Source organism: Sinocyclocheilus rhinocerous, unplaced genomic scaffold (assembly GCF_001515625.1).
Source record: "Sinocyclocheilus rhinocerous isolate Xijiao unplaced genomic scaffold, SAMN03320098_v1.1 scaffold8, whole genome shotgun sequence".
Taxonomy (NCBI): Eukaryota; Metazoa; Chordata; class Actinopteri; order Cypriniformes; family Cyprinidae; genus Sinocyclocheilus; species Sinocyclocheilus rhinocerous.
Genome location: NW_015666800.1, coordinates 774,666 through 795,528, shown reverse-complemented (window position 1 = coordinate 795,528; position 20,863 = coordinate 774,666). Strand labels below are relative to the sequence as shown.

At 37.7% G+C, this 20,863-nt stretch overlaps 1 pseudogene; it reads right to left on the bottom strand.

Moving 5' to 3' along the window:
• Positions 1-1,377: 1,377 nt before the first annotated feature.
• LOC107733104 (centromere protein F-like) lies at positions 1,378-18,745 on the bottom strand (annotated as a pseudogene).
• Positions 18,746-20,863: the final 2,118 nt, after the last annotated feature.

Sequence of the window (20,863 nt, the reverse complement as noted above, 5' to 3'; positions counted from 1 at the left end):
TGAACAAATCAGTTGACTGAATGATTCAATGACCTACTCATATTGCACGTGTCGCCACCTACTGCATAATGATATAACCTGCAGAAAGAGTCACTGAAAAATACCCACCACTAATGCACAGACTGACAGTCTGTCTGGAACAAATACAGACAAAGCAGAGAGATACAAACAGAGAAATGTCCCAGTGCTGCTGGACTGTGACCACATGCCTAATATCGCTCCCCCTCATGCTGCCAAAACGGCTCTGATGTGTCGAGGCAAGGACTCCACAAGACCTCTGACTGGGTCCTGTAGTATCTGGCACAGAGATATTAGCAGCAGATCCCTTAAGTGCTGCACGTTAGTGGGGTGAGGCCTCCATGGATTGGATTTGTTGGTCCAGCACATCACATAGATGCTCAGTTGAATTGAAATCTGGGGAGTTCAGCACCTTGAACTCTTTGTCAAGTTCTTCGAACCATCCCTGAAAAATTTTTGCAGTGTGGCAAGATGCATTAACCTGCTGGAATAGGCCGCTGCCATCAGGGAGCACCATTACCATGAAGGGGTGGTCTGCAGCAATCTTGAGATTAGGTGGTACATGTCAAAGTAACATCCACATGAATGCCGGGACCTGAGGTTTCTTAGCAGAACATAGCACTGCCTCCATCGGCCTGCTATCCTCCCATGGATCCTGGGCCGGCCTACAGAAAAGAACATTTATGTTTAATCTATCTAATATTGTATTGGTCATACTATACAATGATGTATAGCTCATAAAGAGCTCTAAAAATAATTGCATATTAAATCGCAATTGCAATATTGGTAAAAAAAAAATCGCAATTAGATTCTTTTCCAAAATCGTTCAGCCCTAATTAGATCCCTGCTTGTTACGTGTCCATTAAAAATAGACAGTCGGCATATAAATGTCTACATACAGCTTAATGCTTTCAGGCTGTAATTTATCATTCCTTACCAATAAAGTCGGCTGTTATTATTGTGTGTGAGTAAACAGCCAAAAGTCCAGTTATAGATAACATAAGTACACAAACAAACATATTTGTAAGGCCGAGTGAACTTTAGTAAAGTAGTAAGAAATAGCAATGACATGGTAAAATGGAGTAATTAGTTGTAATGTTTCTATAAAAATAAAAACAAAGGATAAAAGAAATCAGGTCAATATGATACATACAATAAAATTATACAGCTATTCTGTGTAAAGGATAACACATAAAAACAGTAAAAAAGAAAGAAAAAAATAGATAGAACAGAAACCAAATACATATGATACAGCTGCCCTTGAATATTATTTACAAAGCTAAAAAGCCAGTGCATAAACATTCTGCAAAATATAGCATAAAAAAAAAAAGAAAGGAAATTTGCATGGCATCCCAGTAATCACTGAACTTGGCAGTTGTCGTTTTGTTTTGGAGAGGCACTGACCCGCTCCTGTTTCTCTGGGGTCTTTTTGAAGCCGCGAGAGCGCCTGCTAATGTTCTGCTCTGTAGCAGGCACTGGGCTTTCACAGCTGTTTTCCTGTTGGTGAGTGGCGATAATACAGCCGCATTGCTCTGGATCGCCTTAGGCGCCTGGACCTGAAAGTACATGAACATGATGTCAGGAGAGAGCAATGTTGGGCTGTCAAGAATGCCCAGCGGCAATATCAATGTTCAAAACAACTCGTACTGTACACCTCTCTGGGGAAAGTGTCAAGATGTGGATAAGTGCAAATGTATAAATAAAAGATCTTGCAATCAATCAATCTTCTGTTCTCCCCAAACCCATATACCAAGCATGTACTTTGAGGAGAAGATCCAGTGCTGAATAGTAATTGAAAACTGGCTGCGCTGCAAGCTGACTAATGGTTTGCTCATCCTCTCCTGCACCCTGCCAACGGCTTGCATCTTTTTCACTTGAAGTTTGCTGTTCATTAAGAACTTCAGCTTTTTATGATCCATTAAATAGGGCTGTCAATTGCAGAACAACTTCAACATAGTGAAGCACTTGCTATGGAACTAAGGGCCAATTTTTTGAGGGTCTACATGCAGAAATGTTTGCACAATGTTTCAAAAGTATAGCCACAAGATTCACTTATATTGTAGCGCTATTCACTTACAGGTACCTTACTATAACTCATATTCATAAAAGTTACTCTACAGCATGTGGTCTTTGCCTTCCTTTGAATTCTTAAAGAATAACTGGGAAAATCTCCAGGAGATGGTGACCTGGGGCAAGGTGACATGATTAGAACTTCGGAGGAAGTCAAAAGCTGACAGGAGAGCTTTAATGCTTCACACCACTTAATGTCTTTTCATCTAATCTGAAAAGTCATGCAGAGTTTCATTTGGAAATGCTTTAATGGTCAGTAACTTAAGAGTGGTATAAATGAGTTAACTACAGACCGCAGTAAGTTTCTAAGGGTCTGCCCTCCTGTGGTTAAAGAAGAATGACTAAATGTTTTCAGCTACACAATGATTTTTGTTCTAAAAATAACTTTTCTAATATACATTTCTAGCTTTGTACCTATTCTGGTCTACTCTTAAAATTGGGTATTACTGCACTGCTAATACTGACGGCTGGCTGCTTTATGACAAATTGCTTCCAAATTTGTTAGCTACCAATCCAGTATCACAATTTTACTGACCTTTGACACATTGCATGAAACCACAAGGGTTATTAAAGTAAACTAAAACCATAAAAAACTATTTGTTACTTGAAATATAATAAACATAATAAAATAAATAAATTAAAGTAAATCAATAAAATCTTAAGGAAAATTTAAACTTAAAATTAAGTTTACTTTAATTGCCAATGCAACATCGTTTCCCCCCTATTTAGTTTAACTTAAAAAAAGAAAGAAGAAAAAAAAAAGAAAATTTAAATGAAAAAAGAAAACCATAACAATATCTCAATGATAATAAAATTACAGTGGAAACCACTTAATACAATTTTTGTATAAGGAATAGAATTGTTAGACAAACAGCCAATATGAGCCCTTTAATGAACATCATTAAAGAAGAAATATTAGATCTTGCTATTTGCATTTGCACAATGGAATATTGCCATTGGAAGATTAATATATACAGTTTTTAATATTACATAAATGTTCATGGAATCAATACCATCATTTTGCATCATAATTTGCAATTATTTCAAAGAAAAGTTTATATTGAAGATGAAAGATGTAGTTTGTTGTGGTTGCAGGAAATAGACAGAGGTAGGCCTACTCACGGTGTTTGACATTCTGCCCTCTGCTGTCTGTTTGGAGATTTGCACAGGACGTTCTGCTAAAACTGAGCTCTGCGGAGCTGCAGTCTTTTGGGCGGCCAGACGAGGGCTGCAGCGCTGCTCTGTGGTTCTGCGAATGATGAATGGGCTAATCTCTCCAACTGGAATATCTGCAAAACCTGTACCAAAAGAAGTGTTGTACATGTGTAAAAATAGAAATCAATGACATGTTCCTTTCATTGTGAAAGCTTTATTGAGAACAACTCACAAATGAATGTACCCTTGATGTGAAGTACAGCGAATGACAAATTGTGATAACCTCTCACCTTTCTGAACAAGTTCAGGCAAACCCTCTGGTCTGAAATCCTCATCTTCTAGTGTGGCTTTAAGTGTGGCAGCTGCAGCTTTCAGTCTCTTGGTGATACTGTGCAGGGCTTCCTGTGCTTTGTTAGGAGTGTCATCTGCTGCTCTCTGTCTCTTTCCTGCTGACACGTTTGCTTTGTCTTCCACTGGTTTACTGTTCTCCAGGTCCCTCTTCTCGGACCTGAGGGATCTCCTGTTCTTGGGGGTCTTTGTCTGGGTGCTCAACTGCTTGAGCTGGTTCTTGAGGCTTTCATTGGTCTCTTCGAGCTTGTGAACTTTGACCATGAGGCTGCAGTATCGGTCCATGCTCTCATCCGCTTCACAGCTCTTTTCCTCCAGAGCTTCCCTCAGCTCCTGTAGTTCTTCCTGCAGGGCGTCACTATTGCTGGCATCACCTGTTAACAAGAAAGATGCTCTGTATTTCCAGATACATTTATTCATTTTAATTATTGTTTCTTTGTCTTACACTTTTCAACTTGTAAGGTGACAGTCCAATGCAAGTTAAGTTTACTATTAGACCAAGTGCTTATCTTCTTGTTTTGTTCATACCTTGTTTCTGTGAGGCCTGCAGTGCTGCTATCTGTTGTCCCTGCTGCTGAAGTTCTTCCTGAAGTGCCTCCTTCTCACTCTCCAGCTGTTTGCACGACTTCATCCACAAATTGATCTTACTCATAGCACTGTCCTTCTCTTTGGACAAGCGCACAACCTTTGAGTCTAACTCTGCCTACCAATAAATATGACGATTAATTATTTGACTAAAACTTGAATATTGAACAGAATTTAAAAATATTTATTATATATTACAGGAATGGGGAAAAAGAAAAATACCTTTTCTTTTTTACAAAGTTCTAATTTGTTTTGTAACTCCTTGAAGGTAGAGTCCACATCTGCATTTTGAGACTTGAAGCTATTGAGGTCTGATAGATACCGTGCAGCCTTTTCTTCAACCGCCATACTTTCTTCCTTCAGTTTATTAAGCTCCATCTCATTCTGTAGAGAAAAACAGAGAAGAACTTGGATCAGAAATACAGTAAAATGAGAAATAATATTACAGTTCAAGATAACTCTTTTCTAGTTCTATTTAAAAAAAATTAAAGTTTTCATTCTTATTATTATGCATTGTTACCGTAACATCTCTTGCAAGAACGCACAGTCCTACTCTCATACTCTTCCACTTAGACTGCACCTTTTCCATTAAAGGACAATATTTGCCCCCTAAATGTGTTACGGAAGAGGTCTGACACAACAGGTTAGTTTATATACAAAAGCGTTTATTAGGTCACAGTGAGTACTGGTGTCGAGTCCGGAGGAAGTGATGGTGAGGGAAAGGTCCGTGAGAGAGTGCAAAGGATATGGAGAGTGGAGTAATCCGAGTCTTTGGCTTGATGGAGGCTGGAAGGGATACGGGGGAAGCACACACCTCAGCGATCCGGGAACTAGGAGATACAGGAGACACTTGGAGACGAGGAGACACTAGGAGGAACACAGGAGGTAAGTAATGCAAGAAGTATTCAAAGGAATTCAGTAGCAAAGTCATTGAGTCCTCTACGTGTAAACGAGACCGGACAGTGAGGGTGTCTGAGGTGTGTGCTTTTATGCAGGCTGGTAATGAGGTGCTTGATTGGTGACAGGTGCAGGTGCTCAGAACTCAGGTGAGAGGGATCGTTGTGATTGGGTGGTGGCGGAGCCTGGCCGATCTGTTACAATATGATACAGCTGCCCTTGAATATTATTTACAAAGCTAAAAAGCCAGTGCATAAACATTATGAAAAATATAGCATTTAAAAAAAAAGAGAAATTCACATGGCATTCCACTAATCACTGAACTTGGCAGTTGTCGTTTTGTTTTGGAGAGGCACTGACCCGCTCCTGTTTCTCTGGGGTCTTTTTGAAGCCGCGAGAGCGCCTGCTAATGTTCTGCTCTGTAGCAGGCACTGGGCTTTCACAGCTGTTCTCCTGTTGGTGAGTGGCGATAATACAGCCGCATTGCTCTGGATCGCCTTAGGCGCCTGGACCTGAAAGTACATGAACATGATGTCAGGAGAGAGCAATGTTGGGCTGTCAAGAATGCCCAGCGGCAATATCAATGTTCAAAACAACTCGTACTGTACACCTCTCTGGGGAAAGTGTCAAGATGTGGATAAGTGCAAATGTATAAATAAAAGATCTTGCAATCAATCAATCTTCTGTTCTCCCCAAACCCATATACCAAGCATGTACTTTGAGGAGAAGATCCAGTGCTGAATAGTAATTGAAAACTGGCTGCGCTGCAAGCTGACTAATGGTTTGCTCATCCTCTCCTGCACCCTGCCAACGGCTTGCATCTTTTTCACTTGAAGTTTGCTGTTCATTAAGAACTTCAGCTTTTTATGATCCATTAAATAGGGCTGTCAATTGCAGAACAACTTCAACATAGTGAAGCACTTGCTATGGAACTAAGGGCCAATTTTTTGAGGGTCTACATGCAGAAATGTTTGCACAATGTTTCAAAAGTATAGCCACAAGATTCACTTATATTGTAGCGCTATTCACTTACAGGTACCTTACTATAACTCATATTCATAAAAGTTACTCTACAGCATGTGGTCTTTGCCTTCCTTTGAATTCTTAAAGAATAACTGGGAAAATCTCCAGGAGATGGTGACCTGGGGTAAGGTGACATGATTAGAACTTCGGAGGAAGTCAAAAGCTGACAGGAGAGCTTTAATGCTTCACACCACTTAATGTCTTTTCATCTAATCTGAAAAGTCATGCAGAGTTTCATTTGGAAATGCTTTAATGGTCAGTAACTTAAGAGTGGTATAAATGAGTTAACTACAGACCGCAGTAAGTTTCTAAGGGTCTGCCCTCCTGTGGTTAAAGAAGAATGACTAAATGTTTTCAGCTACACAATGATTTTTGTTCTAAAAATAACTTTTCTAATATACATTTCTAGCTTTGTACCTATTCTGGTCTACTCTTAAAATTGGGTATTACTGCACTGCTAATACTGACGGCTGGCTGCTTTATGACAAATTGCTTCCAAATTTGTTAGCTACCAATCCAGTATCACAATTTTACTGACCTTTGACACATTGCATGAAACCACGAGGGTTATTAAAGTAAACTAAAACCATAAAAAACTATTTGTTACTTGAAATATAATAAACATAATAAAATAAATAAATTAAAGTAAATCAATAAAATCTTAAGGAAAATTTAAACTTAAAATTAAGTTTACTTTAATTGCCAATGCAACATCGTTTCCCCCCTATTTAGTTTAACTTAAAAAAAGAAAGAAAAAAAAAAAAAGAAAATTTAAATGAAAAAAAAGAAAACCATAACAATATCTCAATGATAATAAAATTACAGTGGAAACCACTTAATACAATTTTTGTATAAGGAATAGAATTGTTAGACAAACAGCCAATATGAGCCCTTTAATGAACATCATTAAAGAAGAAATATTAGATCTTGCTATTTGCATTTGCACAATGGAATATTGCCATTGGAAGATTAATATATACAGTTTTTAATATTACATAAATGTTCATGGAATCAATACCATCATTTTGCATCATAATTTGCAATTATTTCAAAGAAAAGTTTATATTGAAGATGAAAGATGTAGTTTGTTGTGGTTGCAGGAAATAGACAGAGGTAGGCCTACTCACGGTGTTTGACATTCTGCCCTCTGCTGTCTGTTTGGAGATTTGCACAGGACGTTCTGCTAAAACTGAGCTCTGCGGAGCTGCAGTCTTTTGGGCGGCCAGACGAGGGCTGCAGCGCTGCTCTGTGGTTCTGCGAATGATGAATGGGCTAATCTCTCCAACTGGAATATCTGCAAAACCTGTACCAAAAGAAGTGTTGTACATGTGTAAAAATAGAAATCAATGACATGTTCCTTTCATTGTGAAAGCTTTATTGAGAACAACTCACAAATGAATGTACCCTTGATGTGAAGTACAGCGAATGACAAATTGTGATAACCTCTCACCTTTCTGAACAAGTTCAGGCAAACCCTCTGGTCTGAAATCCTCATCTTCTACTGTGGCTTTAGGTGTGGCAGCTGCAGCTTTCAGTCTCTTGGTGATACTGTGCAGGGCTTCCTGTGCTTTGTTAGGAGTGTCATCTGCTGCTCTCTGTCTCTTTCCTGCTGACACGTTTGCTTTGTCTTCCACTGGTTTACTGTTCTCCAGGTCACTCTTCTCGGACCTGAGGGATCTCCTGTTCTTGGGGGTCTTTGTCTGGGTGCTCAACTGCTTGAGCTGGTTCTTGAGGCTTTCATTGGTCTCTTCCAGCTTGTGAACTTTGACCATGAGGCTGCAATATCGGTCCATACTCTCATCCGCTTCACAGCTCTTTTCCTCCAGAGCTTCCCTCAGCTCCTGTAGTTTTTCCTGCAGGCCGTCACTGCTGCCGGCATCACCTGTTAACAAGAAAGATGCTGTAATATATATATGTGCAGATTCATGTAAATAAAAAGATCAGAGTGCATAGTCCTAAATAATGTTTTATTCATATTGCATATTTTTTCTTTGTCTAACACTTCTCAACTTAGGAAAGATGGACAAATTTGAATAAATAAATAAAACTTTGACAGTCCAATGCAAGTTAAGTTTGCAATATTAGACCACGTGCTTTGTTATCTAGTTTTGTCCATACCTTGTTTCTGTGAGGCCTGCAGTTCTGCATTTTGAGACTTGTGAGTCCACATCTGCATTTTGAGACTTAAAGCTATTGAATTCTGATAAATACTGTGCAGCCTTTTCTTCAGCTGCCATAATTTCTTCCTTCAGTTTATTAAGCTCCATCTCATGCTGCAGAAAAAAAAAAACTTGATCAGAACTACAGTAAAACAAGTAATTTTGTGAATTATTATTACAATTTAAAATAACCCTTTTCTATTTCTATTAAAAAAAAATTAAATAAAATTTAAATATTAATTAATTTTAATTCTTATTATTATGCATTTTTACCATAATCATTTTGCATCATAATTTGCAATTATTTCAAAGAAAAGTTTATATTGAAGATGAAAGATGTAGTTTGTTGTGGTTGCAGGAAATAGACAGAGGTAGGCCTACTCACGGTGTTTGACATTCTGCCCTCTGCTGTCTGTTTGGAGATTTGCACAGGACGTTCTGCTAAAACTGAGCTCTGCGGAGCTGCAGTCTTTTGGGCGGCCAGACGAGGGCTGCAGCGCTGCTCTGTGGTTCTGCGAATGATGAATGGGCTAATCTCTCCAACTGGAATATCTGCAAAACCTGTACCAAAAGAAGTGTTGTACATGTGTAAAAATAGAAATCAATGACATGTTCCTTTCATTGTGAAAGCTTTATTGAGAACAACTCACAAATGAATGTACCCTTGATGTGAAGTACAGCGAATGACAAATTGTGATAACCTCTCACCTTTCTGAACAAGTTCAGGCAAACCCTCTGGTCTGAAATCCTCATCTTCTAGTGTGGCTTTAAGTGTGGCAGCTGCAGCTTTCAGTCTCTTGGTGATACTGTGCAGGGCTTCCTGTGCTTTGTTAGGAGTGTCATCTGCTGCTCTCTGTCTCTTTCCTGCTGACACGTTTGCTTTGTCTTCCACTGGTTTACTGTTCTCCAGGTCACTCTTCTCGGACCTGAGGGATCTCCTGTTCTTGGGGGTCTTTGTCTGGGTGCTCAACTGCTTGAGCTGGTTCTTGAGGCTTTCATTGGTCTCTTCCAGCTTGTGAACTTTGACCATGAGGCTGCAATATCGGTCCATACTCTCATCCGCTTCACAGCTCTTTTCCTCCAGAGCTTCCCTCAGCTCCTGTAGTTTTTCCTGCAGGCCGTCACTGCTGCCGGCATCACCTGTTAACAAGAAAGATGCTGTAATATATATATGTGCAGATTCATGTAAATAAAAAGATCAGAGTGCATAGTCCTAAATAATGTTTTATTCATATTGCATATTTTTTCTTTGTCTAACACTTCTCAACTTAGGAAAGATGGACAAATTTGAATAAATAAATAAAACTTTGACAGTCCAATGCAAGTTAAGTTTGCAATATTAGACCACGTGCTTTGTTATCTAGTTTTGTCCATACCTTGTTTCTGTGAGGCCTGCAGTTCTGCATTTTGAGACTTGTGAGTCCACATCTGCATTTTGAGACTTAAAGCTATTGAATTCTGATAGATACTGTGCAGCCTTTTCTTCAGCTGCCATAATTTCTTCCTTCAGTTTATTAAGCTCCATCTCATGCTGCAGAAAAAAAAAAACTTGATCAGAACTACAGTAAAACAAGTAATTTTGTGAATTATTATTACAATTTAAAATAACCCTTTTCTATTTCTATTAAAAAAAAATTAAATAAAATTTAAATATTAATTAATTTTAATTCTTATTATTATGCATTTTTACCATAACACCGCTTGCCAGAACACACAGTCCTACTCTCATAAAAAAGCACATTGTTGCTACTATTGTTGCAATGTTACATCTGCCCACCTGCTGCTGTACATGTTTCAGGCTCTCCTCATGCCTCCTGTTGTTTTCCTTTATCTGAACATCATGACTCTCTTGAATATCAGATACATTTTTCTGTAAGACATCTCTCTCTGTTGTCAGTGCTTCCAAGCTGTGCTGGAATGTGTAATGAAAATGGAGTGTAAGCAGAGACTGAATATTCTTGAAGCCAGTGTAAAACATGGCGAAAAAAAAAAATTCTTACCTTGTTCGTTTCAATTTGTTTTTGAGACTCCTACAGTTGACAAGTCAATAGATTTTGATTAATCTCCAAAGCATTCTGCCTTTCCTTTGTCTCACACAGCTCTTGCTGATGTTGTGTTTGGAGGTGCAAACTGCTCTCATGTAGTGCATTTAACTGAAAACGAATATGAATAAATTATATTGCGAAAATAAAAACAAGAGGATAAAATAAGAACAGCTAAAGATGACAAAAAATACCTTTTCTGTCAGTTCTGAGTTCATGAGCTTCATAGCATCAAGCTGGCTCTCCAGCTGTTGTATATTATTCTCCAAAGAAGTTACACTTGTCTGCAATACCTCCTTCAACTGTGCAATAGTAGACTGCAACTCAACCTTGTCCTTTTTCAATTCATCTTGCTCTTCCTGAATTGCAGATAGTGCCTGCAGCTCAGCTATTTGTGACTGAAGTCGTGTGTTTTCAAAGTCTTTCAAGAGCAACTGCTTGGATGAACGAAGCTCCACTTGACACCTTTCATATTCAAGGACCCTCTGTGCAAACTCTTTGTTTTCAGATTGCAAAGACAGCAACTGAGTGGTCAAATCCTGTGCTTTCAGTTCTTTCGATCCTACTTCTGTTCGACAAAGTTGAAGCTCCTCCTCCATGGCACCAACCTTTGATTGGAAGTCCTCGATCATTTGTTGCTGGTTCACGGTTGCCTCTTGCACAGATTTAAGCTTTTCAGTAGCTGCTTGATTGGACAACTGCAATTCGTCAATTAGGTTGTTCTTTTGTTGAAGTTCTTGCTCAAGTTTATACTTCTCCTCCTTGAGATCTTTTAGCTCACTGAACATCTCTTCAATTTTCTTGGTAAGCTCTTGCGTTTCAGCCTGTACTTCCTCGAGCTCGTCTTTGGCAGTCTCTGCTTGAAGAATGGCGTCTTCTAGATTCTGGTCAGAAAGTTCATTCTCTCTCTCCAGCTTTTCAATGTTGTCCTGAAGAACATCTGCCTTTCTCTGTGCAGCTTTGAGCAGCTGACTCGTGTGGTTCTTTTTCCGTTCATCAGATTCAATTCGTACCTTTCGTTTTTCAATGGCTTGTCTCATCTGAGCAACCTCCTCCTGAGTGGAAAACAACCTAGAGGCTATTTCAGCTTTCTCCAAAAGGGACAATTCAAGTGACTGTTCAAGCCTGATATTCTCATGCTCAAGTGAATGGATTTTGGAAGACATGTTTTCAGACTCTCTTGAAGCAAAATTCTCATTGTTCTTTAAACTATTCAATTCACTTAACAGATTTTTATTGTCTTCATTCAAAAGAGCCACTGTATTCTCAAGGTTTTGAGACTGCTGAATTAGTTGCTCTTTTTCTTTCAGCAGGGCATCAATTTGGTTAGCTGTCATCTTGTTTTGTCTTTTCCCCATCCTAATGTCCTCTTCGAGCTCTTTTACAAGTTCTCGTGTATCCGTCTCTCTCTTCTCCAGAACTCAGCCTTTCCTTTCCACTTCATTAAGAAGAGATTTTCACTTTCCCTTTCATCAGCACACAAAATAAGCTCTTCTTTAAGTCGCCCACTTTCTGCCATAGTTATATTAAGCTTTTGTTCAAGGCTGCAATTTGTCCTCCTAGCTGTTTCAAGCTCTGCCGCTTGCTTCTGTTTCTGTTCTTGTACCTCTTCTATGTCAGCCTCCATGGACAGGATGTGCTTCTCTAAATTGGCCTTCTCTGAACGCACTCTTTTTAGTTCGCTCTCAATCTGGAAAAACTTCTCATCCCACTCACCTTTTGCCATCTCTAAGCTTTCCATCATCTCCATAACATCTGAGAGCTGGCATTTGGAGGTCTGCAACTGTAGTCTCAATGAATCAGTCTCCTCTGTCAGCTCTCCAATGTGGTTGTTCGGTTTCTTGTTTTCTTGAGTGATGGACATCAACTTGTCTGTGCTGTTTGTATTTTCAATTTCCATTTCCCGAATTTTACCCTCCAAGTCCGAGCACAAATCTTTTCTAACTGCCATTTCAGATTCCAAGACTTCAAACTGGGACTGCAAATGAAAAAGTTCCGTTTCTGGCTTCCTTAGTGTTTCAAGTTCCACAAGTGATTTTTCACTTTCTGGGCTAATATCTGGAGTGGAGTCTGACTGTTCAGGTTGATGCATTATGTTCTCTTGTGCTTTGTGTGTCGTTTTTTCAATTTCCTGATCAACATGGGGGAAAAACATGAATACAAATGAAGATAAATTAAATCAAATAGCTTTGATACAGCCAGTGCTTTAAACCTATATTTTACCCAGGTACATTTTCAAAATGCAGTGATTTAAACGTGCAATCTGTCATTTTCTCATTCAAGTCGTATTGGTGCCATTGTAAAAATGTGCAGATCAAAGTCAGTCATTTTACTTAATTTCAAATTCAATTTACTTTAAGTGAAAAACACCTTTAAGTAAGCCATTTAACAGATTTTATGCATAAACTCTGAATTAAAAACATCTGAGATTATGTTGTGAAATACATAGGTTACCTGGGAGGTTTCAGTAGCCAGCAAGGAGGAGGATGCAAGGTCCAATTCCTGCAGTTGTTGCATGGTTGCCTCCAGTTGTGAGGACAAGATTTCTGTGTGTTGCTTTTCTTCTTTAAGTTTGGCCTCAAACTCATTTTTGATACTGAGCATTTGCTCCTCCATCCTCTGGAGCTCTTTAGCATGCTGTAATTTGAGTTGCTCTATTTTAACTCCTGTTTGGTTCTGACAGTCTCCTTAAGAACATGAGACATCTCCTCAAGCTCCCTGGATTTATTTTGCGTTTGCTCTTTCAGCGGTATATATTTGTCATCCTCATCTGATGACAAGAATGTTTGGGCCTCTTCTTGTGAATCAAGATGCTCTCCAAGTGATGAAATACCCAGGACAGCAGTATCTTCTTCTAAGGGCAAAATAGATGTGTTAGCAAATGGCATTTCGCAAATATCTTGGTCATTCTCATCTGCAGTTTGCTCTTTTTTCAGTGTGTCTGCATCAGAGCTTGCCGCATGAATCTTCTCAGTTTGAAGCTGTTCTATGTAAATTTGCTGTTCCTCAATCTGAGATACCAGAGAATTGTTTGCCTGCTTTAATTTATCTATTTGCTCCAGGGAATTCTGGACATCTTCTTTTAATTCCTGAATATCGGATTCCAACTTAAGGTTTTGTTCCATAAGATTGTTGTACATTGCTTCAAGGATTGCCTGCTTACAATTCTCTTGCTCTAGAGAAACTTTAAGTGTTTCATGGGTTACACGTAAAGACTCCAACTCAGCAACTAATGCAGAACTGGATTGTTGTTCTTTCTGCGTTTCCTCCAAACATGCAGATAGCTGTGACACTTCAAGTGCGCTCTTTGCATAGTCTTCTTTGACGGACTCGAGCTCTGATTGTAGGATGGACCTCTGTGCCTCACTCTCACCTAACTTTGCTTCCAGAACACTGATGTTGCCTTGCAGTGCCTCTACTTGTGCATCAAATGAATTAATGCAGGATTCATTATCTTCAAGATCCATCTGCAACATTTCAAGCTGTACTGATTTTGCTCATGTTAATGTTTTTTTCGTTCAGTGCCTCTAACACTTTAGCTTGCTCAGATTGAGCCTCCTGAACTTTTTCTTTCAAAGATTCAATCTCACAGGATTTTGCAGTTCCTTGGCTTTTTAAATCTGCAAAAGCAGCTTTGAGACTTTCTATCTCCTGTTCATGTGGAGATGCACTTTGTTTCAAGTCTTCAAGTTCCTTTGCAACATTCTGATAGGAATCAGTGACCTCCCTGAGTTGGTCCTTAGATAAGTCAAGATATTCCTTCAAATTTACCTTTTCAAGATCAGCTTCCTCTAGTTTCTCTGAAGCATTTCTGGCCTCTAAGCATTTGCTCTGTGTAATTCTGCCCCAAGAACACTAATTTGCTCCTCTAAACTCTTTTGTTTTTTAAGATGAGTTTCCATTTCAGACACATGAACTTCAGATTCCTTGTTGTGTCTTTCAGTGAGGTTCTTGATACTTGTCTCTAATAACACTTTTTCTTCAGATGTGTCTTGTACATTTTTTTCCAGACTTAAATTCAGCTCTACAGATGAGTCAAACCGTTTCTGAAGACTTTCTAGTGAATTCTTTAGTGTGGTAGACAAATGATTTGAGGCTTCAAGCTCAGTTTGTATTAACACAATCTTTTCTGCCATTGCATCTTTGTCAGCAAGTGCTCCTGTCATTTTGGAAACCTGTTTAAGAAGATTTTCTTTCTCTTGGCACACAACATCACGGAATTTCTGGAGGCTTTCGTACTTCTCAGCTAGATCATTAGCTTTATTTTCAACCTCTTGTTGTTTCATTTTGAGTTGTGCATTATCATGCTCTAAGCTTGATGCCTTCCTTCTTTCTTGTTTTATATCTTCTGCAAGATTCTCAGCTATTACCTTCTGATTTTCCAACTCCATGGCAGTCTGAACTTGTAGTTCCTTTACTTTTTCCAGGGAACTTCTGGTTTCTTCTGCCTCAGAAACAAGACAATTAAACTGCTCTTCAAGAGAGCAGAAGGACTTATTCTTTTGTAGCAGAGATTCAACTTCAAGAATGAGATCTTTTTCCCTCTTTTCCACAAAATACACTTTGCTGCTAGATCTTCTTTGACTTTAGAAAGATCATCAAACTTTCCTTGGACATCTGCATTTAAATCTTTTTGAGACTTTAGGTCTGATTCCAAGAGGGCAATCTTCTCAAGTACCTCCTGCAGGGATGTTTCCACATTCAGTTTTTCTTGTTCCAGCTCTTTGTTTTGTACAAGGCGGTCTTCGCATTCTTTAGCTAACATGCCTTTCTCCTCTTTTAATTTCTCTAGCTCCTGCTCTTGCAAGGCAAAGGTTTCCTGAAGATGCTCAATCTCAGTTCTGTTCATTTCAATAATGGAGTCCAGTTTAGCTTCAAGCTCACTGACCTGCTCCTGCATCAGAGTGATTTGTTGTTTCAAATTGTCCACCTCCTTATTATGTTTTTGATGTGTCTCACTAAACTGCTGTTTAAGCTCCTCATATACTCTACCCTTTTCCTCCAGCTCCACACATTTTACAAGCAGTTCACCTTTGAGTGAATCAATCTGACCAGATAGGCAAATCTTCTCATTTTCTAAATCCCGCATCCTTTTCTGGAGACCATCATGAGCACCACTGAGTTTGGCCTTGTCACTCTCCAGATCTGCAATTTTACTCAGCATTTCTACGCGGCTGGATTCAGTGTTATTAATCAACTGTTCCTTTTCGGTTTTCCACTGCAGAAGAGCCTCATACTCTTTCTTCATCTCAGCAACTTCTTTCTGACAGGAGCTTGAGGTTATTTTGAGGTCTTCATTTTCTTTCTCCATAGCACAAATCTTATTGGCTTTGAGTTCAACTTCATCAACTAGTTTTTGCAACTCAGCCTGAGTCAGTTCTTCACTCTGGGTTTGTGTCTTAACTGAAAGTAGCAAGTAAAAATGATAAGATGAAGTATTTCCTTAGATTCTTTTCAAAGTCTTTTTTAAAAATGTTATAATGTAATACATTTAACTGGTACATTTTTAATAAACTTAAAACATACCTTTCAAATCATCCACCATTGTTTGGCTTTTGGCAAGGTTTTGCTCAATAGTTTGTTTTTCCACTTCAAGTTGTTTGACACTTTTCATTCCTTGATCTAACTGACAACTGAGAGTATTCTTCTCTCTCTGCATCTCCTAGGATAAGAAGAAACAACACATTCAAATGCTGGCATGCTCTGCATACTCTATAAAGTAAAATCTGTTATTATTAAATGGAAAAAAGCTAACTAATACATTATCTTCAACAGATACACAGAGAACTTACATCAAATTTCTTCTTCAGCTCGGTCTCCTTCACTTGACTGGCCTGTAATGCCTGTTCAGACCTGAGAAGTTTCTGTTTCAGCTCCTCTAAATCTTTCTCCAGTCGATTCTTTAGAGCAGTTACCTTTGAAACCAATGACACTTTCTTGTTGCAAATTATGCATTTTTGAGTTAAGTAATTGACAATAAACAAAGGGAGAAATAATGTGTTATTCATAACATTCCTAAAACATTATTCATAGCTGAATTTTCAAATTACCTTATCCATATCTGACTGCATAACATTGTAGTCTTTTTTGGCTTGCTGGATCTCCATACTCATTTTATTTTTCACCTGGTTAAAATGCTGATCAAGAGCTTGATGGGAGCTTTGGAGTTGTGCAAGCTCCTGAAATGAGCAAGAGGACAAACATTTGTCAGTTTTAACTCATCCAATATTCAGAAAAATAAAACATGTTAAATGAATTATATATGACAGTAAGACAAGACCTTTTGACTCTCTCTCTCCTGGTCCTTGATTTTCTGCTCCAGAGATCTATGCATGCTTTCAGCATTATGTCTCTGACAGTTCATCTCCTCTGTTACCTGCTTCAGCTTCATCTCAAGGGATGAACAGTGAGGAGGCAAATCAACCAAAGATCAAATACTATATTCACACAATATAACCTATTGTTCAACCAAATGACTGCACAACACACAACATATAAAATACATACAGTGGCCTCTAAAACTGGACACCTAACGCTGGAATATCCTGATACATTATACATAAAATCTAATCAATTTTAAAACAACAAGCCAAGTGGCAATTATTTTTAATAAACAACCACAATTTTGAAGCAAAATAGTTCAAAATATTTTTGTGCAATGATTTTCTTATGTTAGCTTGAAAATAAGCATTATTTGCTTTAACATTTTGTAATATAATACAAGGACATTAATATATTTTAAGTGTTTTAAGTCTCCAAATACTTTCTGGGGCCACAGTGTATAAAATAACTTAATAACAACTTAAAAGATAAGATAAAATATAAATTCATTAAGCTGACCAACGGTACGTTACCTTAGAAACCGACTGCTCATACTGCCCTGTAGCCTTTGTGAGTTCATCTCTGGACTTGCTGAGGAGTTTGTCCTTCTCTGCCAGATCTTTCCTGGCCATTTCGAGTTGACTTTGAATTTCACTGAATTTATTGATCTGATTCTTCATTTCCTTCTCTTGAGCCTGAAGACGGAGCTCTAACTCAGAAACCCTAGACCTCAGATCTGAGCAGCATAAGAAAGAAAAAAAAAGAAGAAAAAAAAGGAGGAAACAAAATGTGTTACCCTAAGGCATATGAAGATTATCACTCTAGTGCTGTATTCAAAAGTATATTATTATTTACATAATAAAAATGTAATGCATTTGTAAGGTCAGACCAACCTTGATTTATATTCTTAAGCTGTTCCATCTGCTGTGATCCAGCTGTGTCACTTTGACTGCTTGATGTGAACTGCTGGTGGGGCTTAAGTGGTGTGTCATCATAAGACCATGACATCCCAGAGGGTCCATTTCTTCTCTTAGAGGGTGTCTCCATCACAGTCAGAGACTGATGACTGTGTGTTTGGTCTTGCTGCCAAGGGAAAATTGAGGACCCTGCCTGCTGTCTTGCAATGTCTTTATGGCCGACTGCAGACTGGTTCAGAAGCTTCAAGTGTTACGGGAAAAAAAAAGGAGATTCATTATTACTATTTAGTAAATTAATACAATAACTAGCTACAAGGCTCTTTTCACAAAATATGTATTTTACTTACTTTTACATGCATGACTTTGATTTCAGCTTCCAACCTTTTCCGCTCCTCAACCTCTCGATTGTACTTTTCCTGTAGGTCACTTATTTTTGAGTCTGAAAATTTAATTATTACAGTGTGTTGCATCCATTCTGAACTGCATTTTTGCTTTCTGTAACTCATATCTTACCCTGTTGCCGATGATTAGGTGTCGCAGGGGTTGCAAATGTTTTCTGTGGCGTACTAAACTGTTTGATTTCTGAAGCATGTGAAGTTTGGGACCGTTCCAATTCATGCTTGTACCTGAATGAAATAGATACAATTAAGCCAGGATGAGTCTTATTTGGCTAGTTTAAAAATATGTCAAAAAATAATGACATAATGTTGACAGCTTAGGCACAACATAAAGTATTAAACACTGTCCACTTACTTTTTGACCTCTTGTTCTAGTCTATCAATCTGCTTCTTGCACAAGTTGAGTTGACCCACCAGATAATTCACCTGTTGCTCCTTAGTTTGGATATCATGTGTAAGTTTCTGTCTAGTCTTTTCCATAATTTCACAAGATTCTACTAAAGACTGATTTTCCCTCTTAAGGGCAGATGCTTCACTTTTCTCACTGTCCATCTGTGGGGAAATATAATACACACATGATGCATGAATTTAATTGCATTCATTAAGATGCTAAAGATGAAATCTACTCCACTGCTACTCAGGTAACTGACCTTTTGCCTCTGTTTTTGTAATGTAGCTTCAAGGGAATCCAGCTGAAACTGTTTCTGTTGTCTTTCCTTCTTTAACTTGTCAAGTTGGCCTTCAATCTCTTGGATCTTTTGTAAGGCCTTTGCAGGAAGGCCATCCTTCCACTCTTCTACAGCCCAGCTCATGCTTACTGAAAAAGCTGTGTTGCTCCTCAAAGACACTCTGGCATGCTCTGAAAAATGCAATAAGACAGACATTTATTCTGTAAACCCCACAATCAAACAGATGAAACATTATAGAATCATATATGTATACAGGCTACAAAACTGAAAAAAAACAAAAAAAACAATACATACAATTGATCATTTACAATAATAAAAAATGCTGATTAATAATATTAATTATTATTGTTTAAGGTTCAGAAGTATTCACCTATGTTTTCTAATTTAATGTTTCTTCCATTTTCTTATAAAGTGTTTTTTTTATTGCCTATCACTTTATATGCTGCATTATCAGATACAAAAATATAAAAATATATATTTAATATAAATACTGTCAAATCTAGCATTCAGTTCAGTTAATGAATGGAGAATAAAGGATGGTTTCAAACTGTTTTTTTTATGCTGTAGCAATTTAGTTAGCTATGAACAGAACCTACTTAAAACGAGTAATTATAATGCATTTATTTATGTGACAGAGTTTACATGTCACAATGTACATAAACTCTATTGTAACAATTACTTAAAACAGAAAAACTATAGGTAACATCAGGATATGGAATGTAATCTTTTTGTACTTTTATCAAGAGTGAAATGTGCAGAGAAGACCTTCAGGATGAAAACCGCGTTTGATATTAACTGCTTTCGTTTCTATAATTAAAAAAGTAGATGCACAGTTGTTAGGCATTATAAAAGAGTTTTATTTAATAAATAAAATAAACATGAGACGGCTATTACGACACAGTGATAGACATCATCACGTTTCATCGTTTTAACACATCAGTCAAATAAATTCATAACGACCAAGACTTTAGACATATCCCACTCTCAACAATGATATACTACATTCTACAAAAATTACATTATCTTACCAGAACTAAAGCAAGAACCCCTCACGGTTACTCTGCGATTACCCAAAGGTTCTTCTTCTTCTCGTGTTCTTCAGTTGTTGTAATATGTTAGAGCAGTGTTTCCATAGCCGCGGGAACGTATTTTCAGCTGGGATAAGTGAGTGTCTTTGTTGCTGGGTTTTCATTAAAAAAATAACAATGAACCACAAACTAAGCATTCGTTTCGAAAAGACCTTATTTATTTGGGTTACAACGGCTATATCCATCTTATTTATTTTGTTAATACAAGGTAGATGTTTAATATATGCGAATTTGCCATTTGTACTATTTTATTGCTGATGTGTTTTAATGAATAAGATAATAAACCACAAACTAAGATCGTTTTAAGGTAGCCTAAGGGGAAATCCATAGGCTATTTATTTGTGTTAAACGCGGGTACAGCATATCCTTATTTAATTTGTTAAAAAAAAGTTAAAAGTTTAATATAGGTGAATTTGCCATTGTACTTTTTGATTGTATAGCCTTTGTTTTTTTTTCCGATTAATAATAATGAGCCATAAGCATTCATTTAAAGTAAGGGGAAAATCCAAAAACCTTACATTTATGTGTGTTACAACGCGGGTACATCAGTCTTATTCAGTGGCGTAGCAAGTCAGCCCCGGGCCATGTGCAAAAAAATTGTACTCTTTAATATTTGCAGCAGGAAATAAACATACATTTTTTGAATGCATGTTGAAAAAAATCAGAACAATTTAATACAAACGAATGTCTCATGAATCGATCAATCAGAGTTAAAAAAAAAAGTCAAAAGAATGACAGATGCCACAGACTTTTTTTTAATTTTAAAGTAAAAATAAAATAGTGAGGGGATATTTGAATTAGTTGTTAATAATGTTTTCTGAGTCAATGTTGCAAAAATGAATTTGACGAACCTGTCTGCCATCTCCTCATTGGACGTGCCTTTAGAGAGAAATGCATCTTTATGGATTACATAATGAAAGAGTTTTTGTATTCGATTTGAATTATTTCGTTTTAAAATAGTAATTTAAAGCATTCTATAGATGTATTTATCAAGTCGGTGAAGCGCTCCTGCTCAAGACCAAGACGACAGAAAAGCGCATCCTGTTTGTTTTCCTTATTTTACAAAAGCACAAGGTTTTGTTGATATTGTGAGTGCACACAAATACAAGTAGACCCTTTGCAGTTCCGAATGATGTATACTCTTACCTTTATG